This window comes from Nyctereutes procyonoides, unplaced genomic scaffold (assembly GCF_905146905.1).
Source record: "Nyctereutes procyonoides isolate TBG_1078 unplaced genomic scaffold, NYPRO_anot_genome, whole genome shotgun sequence".
NCBI classification, from domain to species: domain Eukaryota; kingdom Metazoa; phylum Chordata; class Mammalia; order Carnivora; family Canidae; genus Nyctereutes; species Nyctereutes procyonoides.
The window spans coordinates 13,866,362-13,876,229 of NW_026575131.1; the positions used below are offsets into that span (position 1 = coordinate 13,866,362).

The 9,868-nt window shown below is 37.2% G+C and overlaps 1 long non-coding RNA gene across 1 annotated transcript in view; it reads left to right on the plus strand.

Moving 5' to 3' along the window:
- LOC129521470 (uncharacterized) overlaps positions 1-9,172 on the plus strand; it is a 58,002-nt gene extending 48,830 nt beyond the window's left edge. Inside the window, exons 3-4 of the long non-coding RNA XR_008666817.1 lie at positions 7,945-8,008; positions 9,116-9,172. This is a non-coding gene — a long non-coding RNA (uncharacterized LOC129521470). The remainder of the gene's footprint in view (positions 1-7,944; positions 8,009-9,115) is intronic.
- Positions 9,173-9,868: the final 696 nt, after the last annotated feature.

Genomic DNA, 9,868 nt, shown 5'->3' on the forward strand with positions numbered 1-9,868 from the left:
GCAAAAAGTTGCAAATTCTTCCTTTCTCTACACTTTTATTCCATTCAGGCCTTCAATCAATTGGATAACGCTCACTTATATTGGGGAGGACAATCTACTTTACTTAATGCATTGATTCAAATGCTACTATTATCCAAGAATACCCTTAAAGACACATCCAGAAATGTGTTTAATTTGGGCCCTCCATGGCCTGGTCAGATTGAGACATGAAATTAATCATCACGTGTTTTCCCTTTCACTGGCTGAAAATGAAAATCCTGACTGTAACATTTTTCTCCATACTTCTGTTAGAAATGCAAACCAGACCTGGTACTCTCTTAAATTGTTATTTTCAACTTCAGCCTGGTAGAATGGTGGACATGTTCATTTAGGACAGAGAACATCTGCACAACCATACAAATCACACTGCAGCCACTTCTTGCTTATTTTATATGACTTGGCTTAATTCAGTGCAAACCAACCAAGATTGTTATCATGGCCAAAACAGCAAATATTGCCACCAAAGTGGAATATTTGAACCATGTGAATGGACCCCACCAATATCAATTGACCCATTGACCCATTTGTTGGACCAAGATTGTTATTCATGGCCAAAACAGCAAATATTGCCACCAAAGTGGAATATTTGGAAGGAACCCAGAAGGTCATCTAGCTTCTACTCTGTTACATTATTGGATGTTTGATTCTCTTTTCTACAACCAGGGCGAAATTGTGTACCACTGGGGGTGCCTGGGTGGCTCAATTGATTAAGCGTTTGACTCTTGGTTTCAGCTTCGGTCATGATCTCAGCATCATGGGACTGAGCCCTGTGTGAGGCTCCTCACTCAGCATGGAGTCCGCTTGGGATTCTCTTTCCCTCTCCTTTCTCTTCTTTATAATCAATAAATAATTTTTTAAAAAGTGTATCTATGTACTTGAGTACAGTCTCTTAAAACAAAAAGTCTGACTTTTTGTCAGATCTGATGATGGTGGATCATTTTTCTGTGCTCCGAGTCCAAATTGGCCTTCCATTATCATCGCTTCTTCTCCTGCAAAGAACTGTCAATATGGATTACAGAACTAGTATGAAAACAGATTTTCAGCTATAGTGCAGTCCTTCCATTAAAACCTTATTTCTGAAATCAACTATGCAGAAAAAGAATCGGGCTCAACTATCATTAGTTATTCTAATGTGATCAATGGTTTGGGCATGGGGAAATTATCAAACGAAATTACACTCAGGAAAAACCTCTAGATAGCTTCCCATGCTGAAATCTATGACTTCAGGATGGGTATTAAGCTCTAATGGTCCCCAATAGGAATATTTTCTCCTGCTTTGATTTTTAGTTCCTTTTCTTCTTTTGCAGCAACAGGCCACAGTGCATCCTTGACTCCCTCCTAGGAGGGTAGGGAGTGGTTCATATGGATGTATCTGTCCTTGGCACCAACCTCAAGAAGATGTGAATTCAGGTGGAAAGGAGGCAGGTAGAGAATTATTGTAGCACTGAATTCATATGGAAGGTTAAGAGGACTTTGTTAACAGAGTTAAAACTGAGGTACTGAGGGACCCTTTCAGAATGATCCATTATAAAACAGCTGATCTCAGTGGTGGCCAGAAAATCTCAACTCCTCACCTGTGACATTGAGTCCAAGAAGCTGGTGTCTTGTGCCAAAAAGCTTAGTTGGTCTGGAATTCTTGGTGAATATGAGCCTATCATTATCCATCTTTAGCAGTTCATACTGGGTCCATCTGTGCCTTTTAACAGCACACAGTTGGCAGTGTAAGAGATGGATGTGTCTTAGTTCTAAGAGGCACTTAGTTCTTCATTTTGTGGACATTTTTTGTTTTGGTTGTTTTGTTTTTGCTTTTGATTTTTTTCTACTAGGTCAGTCTTAGGCCAAATTGGAAAGTAGGAAAATTAATGATACTTTACGTGTGTGTTGCGCTTTATAGATCTTAAAGTATTTCTGCATCTTTGACTTGATTTTGTTGGGTGATTTTGTTGGGTAGCAAGGCTATGTTACTGCAGTTTGTAGAAATGCTAGCTAAAGCCCAAAGAGGCTAAGCAAGCTGCCCAATAACACAAAGTGGGTTAGTTGGAAGTGAGAAATACAACCCAGGTATTCTTTCTTCTTGTCCAGTGTTCTTTACAATTGGCTCCACCTTTAGGCTTTACCCTCTTTTTCTTCCTGGTTCTTAGTACTACCTGCCTACTTGACCCGAGTTGTGCTGTGCACTTTGTCACTGAGGCCAGTCTAGACCACCAGGCAACTAGCCTCTGGATTTTTTCCTAAGCTTTTCCCTCATCACAACTTTGTGCCGATGTACCACTTTTTTAAGGGCCTATTCTGTGCTAATGAATAATTTCAAAATATATAGATATTTAAACAAATGTTTCTAGAAATAGGCCACCGGGGGTAAAATAGGGTACAGACTCAAATGCCTCTGGGGCCAAGCAGGAAGTGCTAATGAGGAGCATAGTCTTGCTATCAACCCTAGGGAGTAATCGGGACTGTAGCAAACTAGAGGGTTTTTCTGTCTAAGGAGAGTAGCTTCCACCCAGCTCCAGCTGACTGTGGCATGGAAGAATGAAGTGCTTATGCGGCCACTTACTTTTTACTCTACAGAAGACTGAAAGTCTGGACTTTTATCTGTGACTTTTCTATATTTTAAAACATTGAGCAGGCCTCACAAAACACACTTGTGTGTAATTGGGCTTTCAGTTGGCCTCTTTGTGTCCTCTGATCTGAGAGACAGAGATGAAGTCCTGCTTGGCCACCAGGGGCCTTCAGCAGAATAACAGGTGGTCTGGGCATCATTGTTGAAGAGTGATATAAACCAACTGAAACATATTTAGAGACAAAGGACCAAGGTGACCAGGAGGAAAGATGAAAGAACTAGAGACATTTACTCTGGATGCGAGAATACTTGATGAGCTGCCTGTAGGAGATGGTAGAAAATTATTCTGCATGGTCCTAAGGGTTAACTTCTCACATTACACCACCTACTACATTTTAGACATTAAGCTTGTCTCTTCCTTCCCTCCACCTGCTGCCCCCTTTTCTTAACCATCCTCTATACTCTCAGAATATATGGATTTAATTTTTAAAATTTTAATGTGCTAGGGCAAAGATGGGGGAATATACTTTATAAAGGTCTACATGGAAAACATTGTTGGCCTTTGAGCCACAATATAGTTCTCCACTGCATATTCGTGGTGCTTTTGTTTTTGTTAACTCCTGATCCTTATAAAGAAAGATCAAAGGCCAGCTTTTGTAATTTGGTGACCCCTGGCCTAGATGGATTGAATAAACAGATGAACTGGGTTAGTCTTTTATTTCTCCTAAAACATCAATTTCTAAATACTCTGTTACTACAAATATCAATGTGTTATAAATAAAAGAATTCTTAGATTGAATACATTTGGAAGGCATTGGGTTAAACAAAATTAAAAAGTTTTTGTTTTAGAACTTTCACATGCTGATGTAAGTTAAGTATTTCTAAGAAAGAGCATTTCCAAAATTGACCAGGGAACATTTTTCTTGAGGTTTTTATCAACATCTCCTAGGATATTTGATTCGGAAACTGTTCTTAAAAACCAACCAAAACAAGACAGCAATAATAAAAGATTTGTTGGTTTCTAATTCACCCTTTTTTAAAGCCACTCCACTCCACCTGAGTTATGGAAAAGATGTTTAGAATCTTTCATAGTCTAAAAGGTATAAGAGGTGCAATTAATATTCTTTGGAGATAAAGGGCAACCAGCTGAGCTGGAAAGAAGGAGAAATTGTTTGGATTACTTTCCACCTAAGGGTGATTTCTGTGAAGTGAATTCCTAAATACTTTAAATTACTCTGTTACTAACCATTAATCTGTGGAGCCCACACAGCAATCCATAGTCAATTGCTTGACCATTTTGATTAAAACAATTAGCAGAAACTTTGTGTGTTTGCAGCTAAATGCTAATTCCCTGAAGAAAAAAATTGTCCATTTAAAATGTAAAGACTTGGCCTTAAGTTTTACAAGGCAAAAAGAGGAAACACTTTGTCCATTTCCTAGAAGAAAGGAGTCAAACTGAGTGTGTGATACAGAGGAGTCACCAGGCTGGCTCCTGTCCTAAGGTGTGTCAGGTTGCTAACTGGCATATTTGCGTTTGAGCCCAGCCCTACCTCTTGACAAATGTCTGTCCTCAGACGGCTTATTGGAACTTAATTGATTTCTAATGTACTCATCTGTGAAATGGAGACTGGAAAACTTCTCTTACAGGACCTTTTACCATGTTTAGAGAGAGTGTACATAAAATAGTTTGCTCATAGTAGGTACTCCCTTACTAGTAGCTATGACAAATATCACAAGACAATACAAGAAATCCAGAAGGCAATCCAGCCTTGTTACAATTGATCCAGTCAGCTTTTCACTTTCTGCTCCATTACTGTTAACATGAAGATTTCAGCTTCATGGCTGCAAGATGGCTGCTCTCCCTCTATGGCTATGTTCCAAGCAGGATAAAAAAGAACGGTTGAAGAGGAAGTAGTCTGTGCCAGCTGAGTTCATCTATTCTTTGTCAGGAAAGCCACAGCTTTCTCTGATATCCCATGCAATTTATTCTGCTTATATCTTATTGGCCAAAACTGTGTCACAAAACAAGTCTGAGCTGCAAGGGAATCTGGAGAAGAGAGTATTTTTAAAAGGCACATTGGCACTTGAACAAAACTGAAAAAAAAAAAAAATAAGAGGACTCAAAAAGGCAAGACAAAAAGACCAGGTAAAAGTTAAATATCTGGAGGAGATACTGGCAGGCCATCCTCTAAATTTTGGCTAGGTGGGTTCAATTTGTATTCCAAGGTACAAAGAAGCCAACCAGGTTCTTCTGTCTTTGCCCCCAGAGAAAAGAATAATGACAGCTCTCTACTCTTGGGTATTTACTACTTTGTTCCAGGTCCCCATGTAAGTACTTTACATATATTATCTCATTTAATCCGTTGCACAGCCCCAGGAACTAGGTAGGTACTATTATTATCCTCCTTTTACAGAGGAGAACCCTGATGCACAGATTCAGTAACTTGATCCAGGCCAAACAACTACTGAAAGGCAGAATTAAGCCCATACTCTTAAGCACTATTCCATTTGCCTCATTAAAAATAAGTAATTTTGGGGCACCTGGGTGGCTCAGTCGGTAAGCCTCTGCCTTCAGCTCAGGTCATGATCCCAGAGTCCTGGGATTGAGCACCACATTGGGCTCCCTGCTCAACAGAGAGCCTGCTTCTCTCTCTCCTTTGCCTGTCACTCCCCCTGCTTGTGCTCTCTTGCTCTCTCTTTGTCAAATAAAGAAATAAAATCTTTAAAAAAAAGTAGTCTTATATTTATGGTCAACTGATTTTCAACAAAGGGGCAAAGGAAAATTAATTGGAAGAAATGATAGTCTTTGCAACAAATAGTGCTGGTACAATTTGGTATATGCATGCAAAGAGATGAATTTATACCCTTATTGGACTATATCATATACAAAAATTAAGTTGATATAGATCAGACCTAAAGTAAGAACTAAAACTCAAAAACTATTAGAAGAAAATCTTTGTGACTTTGGGTTAGGCACAGACTACTAACATAGGGCATCAAAAGCATGACTCACAAAAGAAATTAGTAAATCAAATTTAATAAGAATTAAAGACTTATGTGCTTCAAAAGACACAGTTTTGAAAAGATAAGCTACAGACCAGAAGAATATATTTGCAAAGAATGTATTTGATAAAGGACTTGCATGCAGAATATATAAAGAACTCTTACAACTCAATAATGAGACAAAGAGCCTGATTAAAATTGGATAAAGATTTTAATAGATATTTTATTAAAGAGGAGGTACAAAGGATTAATAAGCAGATGAAAAAGCTATTCCACATCATTAGTTATTAGGAAAAAGCAAATTGTCAACAAGATGAAATTCTACTTCATATTCACTAAAGTGACTTTCTTTAAAAATTGGTGAGGATATGGAGAACCTGGATTCCTTTACACCTCTGTAAAGTAAAATTGTACAGCCACTATAGAATCAGTTTTTCAGTTTCTTAAAAAGTCATATATGTTCTTACTGTATGACATGGCAATTCCCCGCCTATATAACTACCCTAGGGAGATAAAATTTATCTCCATACAAAGACTCACACACAAACATTCATAGCACCATTATGCATAATAGCCAAGAAGTAGAAACAAACCAAACAACAATGAACAGCTGATAAGGAAAATATACTATATCCATGCAATAGAATACTATTCAGCAGTTAAAAGGAAGTAAATACTGATACATGTACAACATGAATGGACCTCAAAAAGAATAAGCTAAGTGAAAAAAGACATATGCAAAAAGCTATATGTTGTATGATTTTATTTAGGCAAAATGTCCAGAAAAGGTAAGTCTACAGAAAGAGAGCAGATTAGTAGTTGCCCAGGCAAGGAGTGGGATTGGCTGCAAATGAGCATAAGGATCTTTTCTGATGATGTTTGAATGACTTTAAATTTACCAAAAGGCATTGAATTAAACTTTTTTTAAATTAAACTTACAACAGGTGAATTTTATGTTATGTAAATTTCTCATAATAATGAGAAATTATGTAAATTAACAGCTAATAAACCTGTTATGTAAATTAACAGCTAATAAAACGTGGTCTCAAGGGAATAAAGAAGCTACTCCCAGATATCCCTGTCTACTTTATTTTATAATGAATCTGGAGTAGAATGAATAAAATTGAGCAGTTCCTGACAGAAGTCTGGCTCAATTTCAATGCTATTTTTTTTTTAAGATTTTATTTATTTATTCATGAGAAACAGAGACAGAGAGGCAGAGACACAGGCAGAGGAAGAAGCTGGTCCATGCAGGGAGCCTGATGTAGGACTCGACCCTGGGTCTCCTGGATCATGCCCTGGGCCGAAGGCGGCGCTAAACTGCTGAGCCACCCAGGCTGCCCTCAATGCTAAATTTTGAATTGCATTCTGTATCTATTTACTAAGAGTATTTGATTGACAAAGACTTTACTCAATGACACAATACATATATTCCAAATAAGTAATTATTAGCCCATTCAAAAAATATTACCATGGACTTTACTCACCATTTGCATCTTTTGACAACTTCTTTTTCAGTGTGTGCCATGGAGTCCAGATTATTATGGAGTAGAGACCCTAGGGCTGGTTCTTGTGCTTATCAAAGTCCCTTGGTGCCTATAGTATCTATTTTTGGAGAGGTCATTTATCCCTTTGTCATAAAACATTGTGTTAAATTAACTTACTTGTTTTACGTAGGATCTACCATGGTATTCAAATATGCATTCTGCAAACTGATTTAATATAATTTAGAAAGATTTTTATGATTGAAACAAATCATCAAACCATGAAAGTTTGACACCTCTTTGGAACTGAAGCTTCACCTTCAGTTTCATCTCCCTTGGGTAAAAGCTTTATTATTTAAAATTTTGAAATAAATTTGTGATGTTCCAATTGTGAAAAGCTTTATAGACCTATCTGACATTATTCCAATGATGTAGCATTTCTTTAAGTGCCTTTTTAAAAAATAAAAAAAACAAGTCACTAATGCCTGAAACTAATATTTCGCTGTATGTATTTCGCTAATTAAACCTTACAGGAAAACTTTGGGAAAAAACATGACACTGTGCATTTTTAAAAGATTGACGTGTGACAAGTTTTCTCTAGACCCTTAATCTAAAAATAATCCTATTGCTTACACAAATCTCAAGTTCTGCTTTAGTGCTACAAAACAAGCTGAGACTTTTCATTTTTAATTATAAAGGCCCTGACTACATTGTTTTAAACCTTTGGAAATCATTTATGTGGCACCCAGCAGTTTGTCCTCAAATCCCCGTCTCCATTTGAACTCTATTACAACAGCATGCAATGTCAGAGCTAGAAGGACCTCGGGAGATATACAGCTCAATCTCCTCCCTTTGCAGATTGAAGAACTGAGGCCCAGGGAGTTTCTGTAACTTGCTTCATCTAAAACCACACAGCCAGTTGGTAAGTCCCTGCCTCCTACTTGTTTGCCACACAGCTCTCTTAAAGCATCACAGAATCTCAGAGCCTGAAGAGAACTTTGAGAGGATGTCATCCAATCTCTTGACCTCGTGGATGGGCAGCTGACCACAGAGATGTGGAAGATCTCTGCAAGGTGATCTCAGAGCTCTCTCCCACTTGGGTAGCACTCCTTTGGATGCGGTGCTGGTATTCCTAAGATTCCTAAATGTAGGCGACAAATATAACACTTCAGTTTATTTTCAGTATCTTGCTACTGTAGCGGGCTAAGAGGGCAAAGCTCAGTGGAGCTGTTTTAGGCAATATAAATGACAATTTAGAGAGGACCATCTTGATGGTGAGAAGTGATGAGTAAACACATTTTATTTTTATTAGGAATGTAATTTATAAATTAATTCACTTTAACATCTGTTTCAGGGTTATTTTAGTAAGTTCTTTTTTGTTTAGGGAGTGCTTTCATATTTATTACCTTATCATATCATCCTAATAGCATCATGAGGTTGGTATTACTATTCTGATTTAACGGATAAAAATGTAGAGTGTTAGAAACCATGGCCAGATTGCCCAAGGTCATACTATTAACTAAACAGAATAAGGATTAAAGCTTTGATTTTTTTTTTCATTTCAGAATATATATGCTCTTCCCAATCCATCTTATTACCTTTTGGAATTTAATGATATTGTCCTTTGGTTTTCTGTTTTCTGATATAACTAACAGTTTATCACAGACTATCTCTCAAAGAGTAGTTTGAGAAAATTTAATAAAGCATAGGGGCTGCTACGACTATGTTTTTCTTTTACTTTTTCAATTTTTTAAGTTCTATTTTGTTGTGAGAAGAGTTTAACCTTAATTCATTTTTCTTCTGAAACAGAGACTGGCTAGAAGCATTCCTCAAAGAAGGCAAGATAGTCACAAAGTTGAAATTGCAAAGCAGAGGAATTAGGAGTGATTATTCTTTTCATATGTATTCACTTTATAAAAGATTTACCAAAAGAATCCTATAAATAATGCACAAATGTTCTTTATGCATTTCAGTTATGATTCAGTTGACCAAAAAAATTTAATCATTTTGCAATCAATTTTTTTTTTAGGAAGTTCATCTCTTCCTCTTATCTCTTAAAAATTTCTTTTCCATCACCTTTGAACGGTAAGGTTGGCTTCATCTTCTGTTTTCAAAAATATCAATGAATAATGGATTCTAAAGGGATCATGGAAGTATTTAATATTGAACCTAAACATACAGCAACTGGAGCTAATTCCAAAGCCCCCAAATGATGGAATGTTACCTCCTCTACTGCTATTGATGTTTCTCCTGTTCTCATGTTTGTAGCCAAAAAGGCAGGTTCATGTGGCTTTCAGGGTTGGTGAAGAGTAAGGAATCTTCATTCCTGAAGGACAGACGAGCAACAAGGGACTTCAGAGCTCACAGTTGAACAACACTCTTTGATTTATTAACACATTTTTAATCTGACAATAAAAGTAATTCTATTACAATCATATTTCTTGCCTGAGATGAAACAATACTGATTTTTAAAATCTTCAGATGAAGATTTTTTTTTTTTTTTTCTGGATAGTGGGGTAGGCATGGGAGTGGGGCTGGATATTTGTGAGTTGTTGAAAGAAAAGAGGTTGGTGGAGAACAGATGGCCTCCTCCACCATACATATTCATGAGTGCATTTATTTCATTATGTCGTCCCCTGGGAAACTCGACACTTCAGGTTTTATAAGTTTGTATGGCCATCAAATTGAGCAGTCAGAAGCCCTCTGTCAAAAACTGTGTTGCTGCAAAATTTAAAGAAAAGTATGTGAAAGCCTTAGCTTCACACTTTTGTCTTGACTTTTC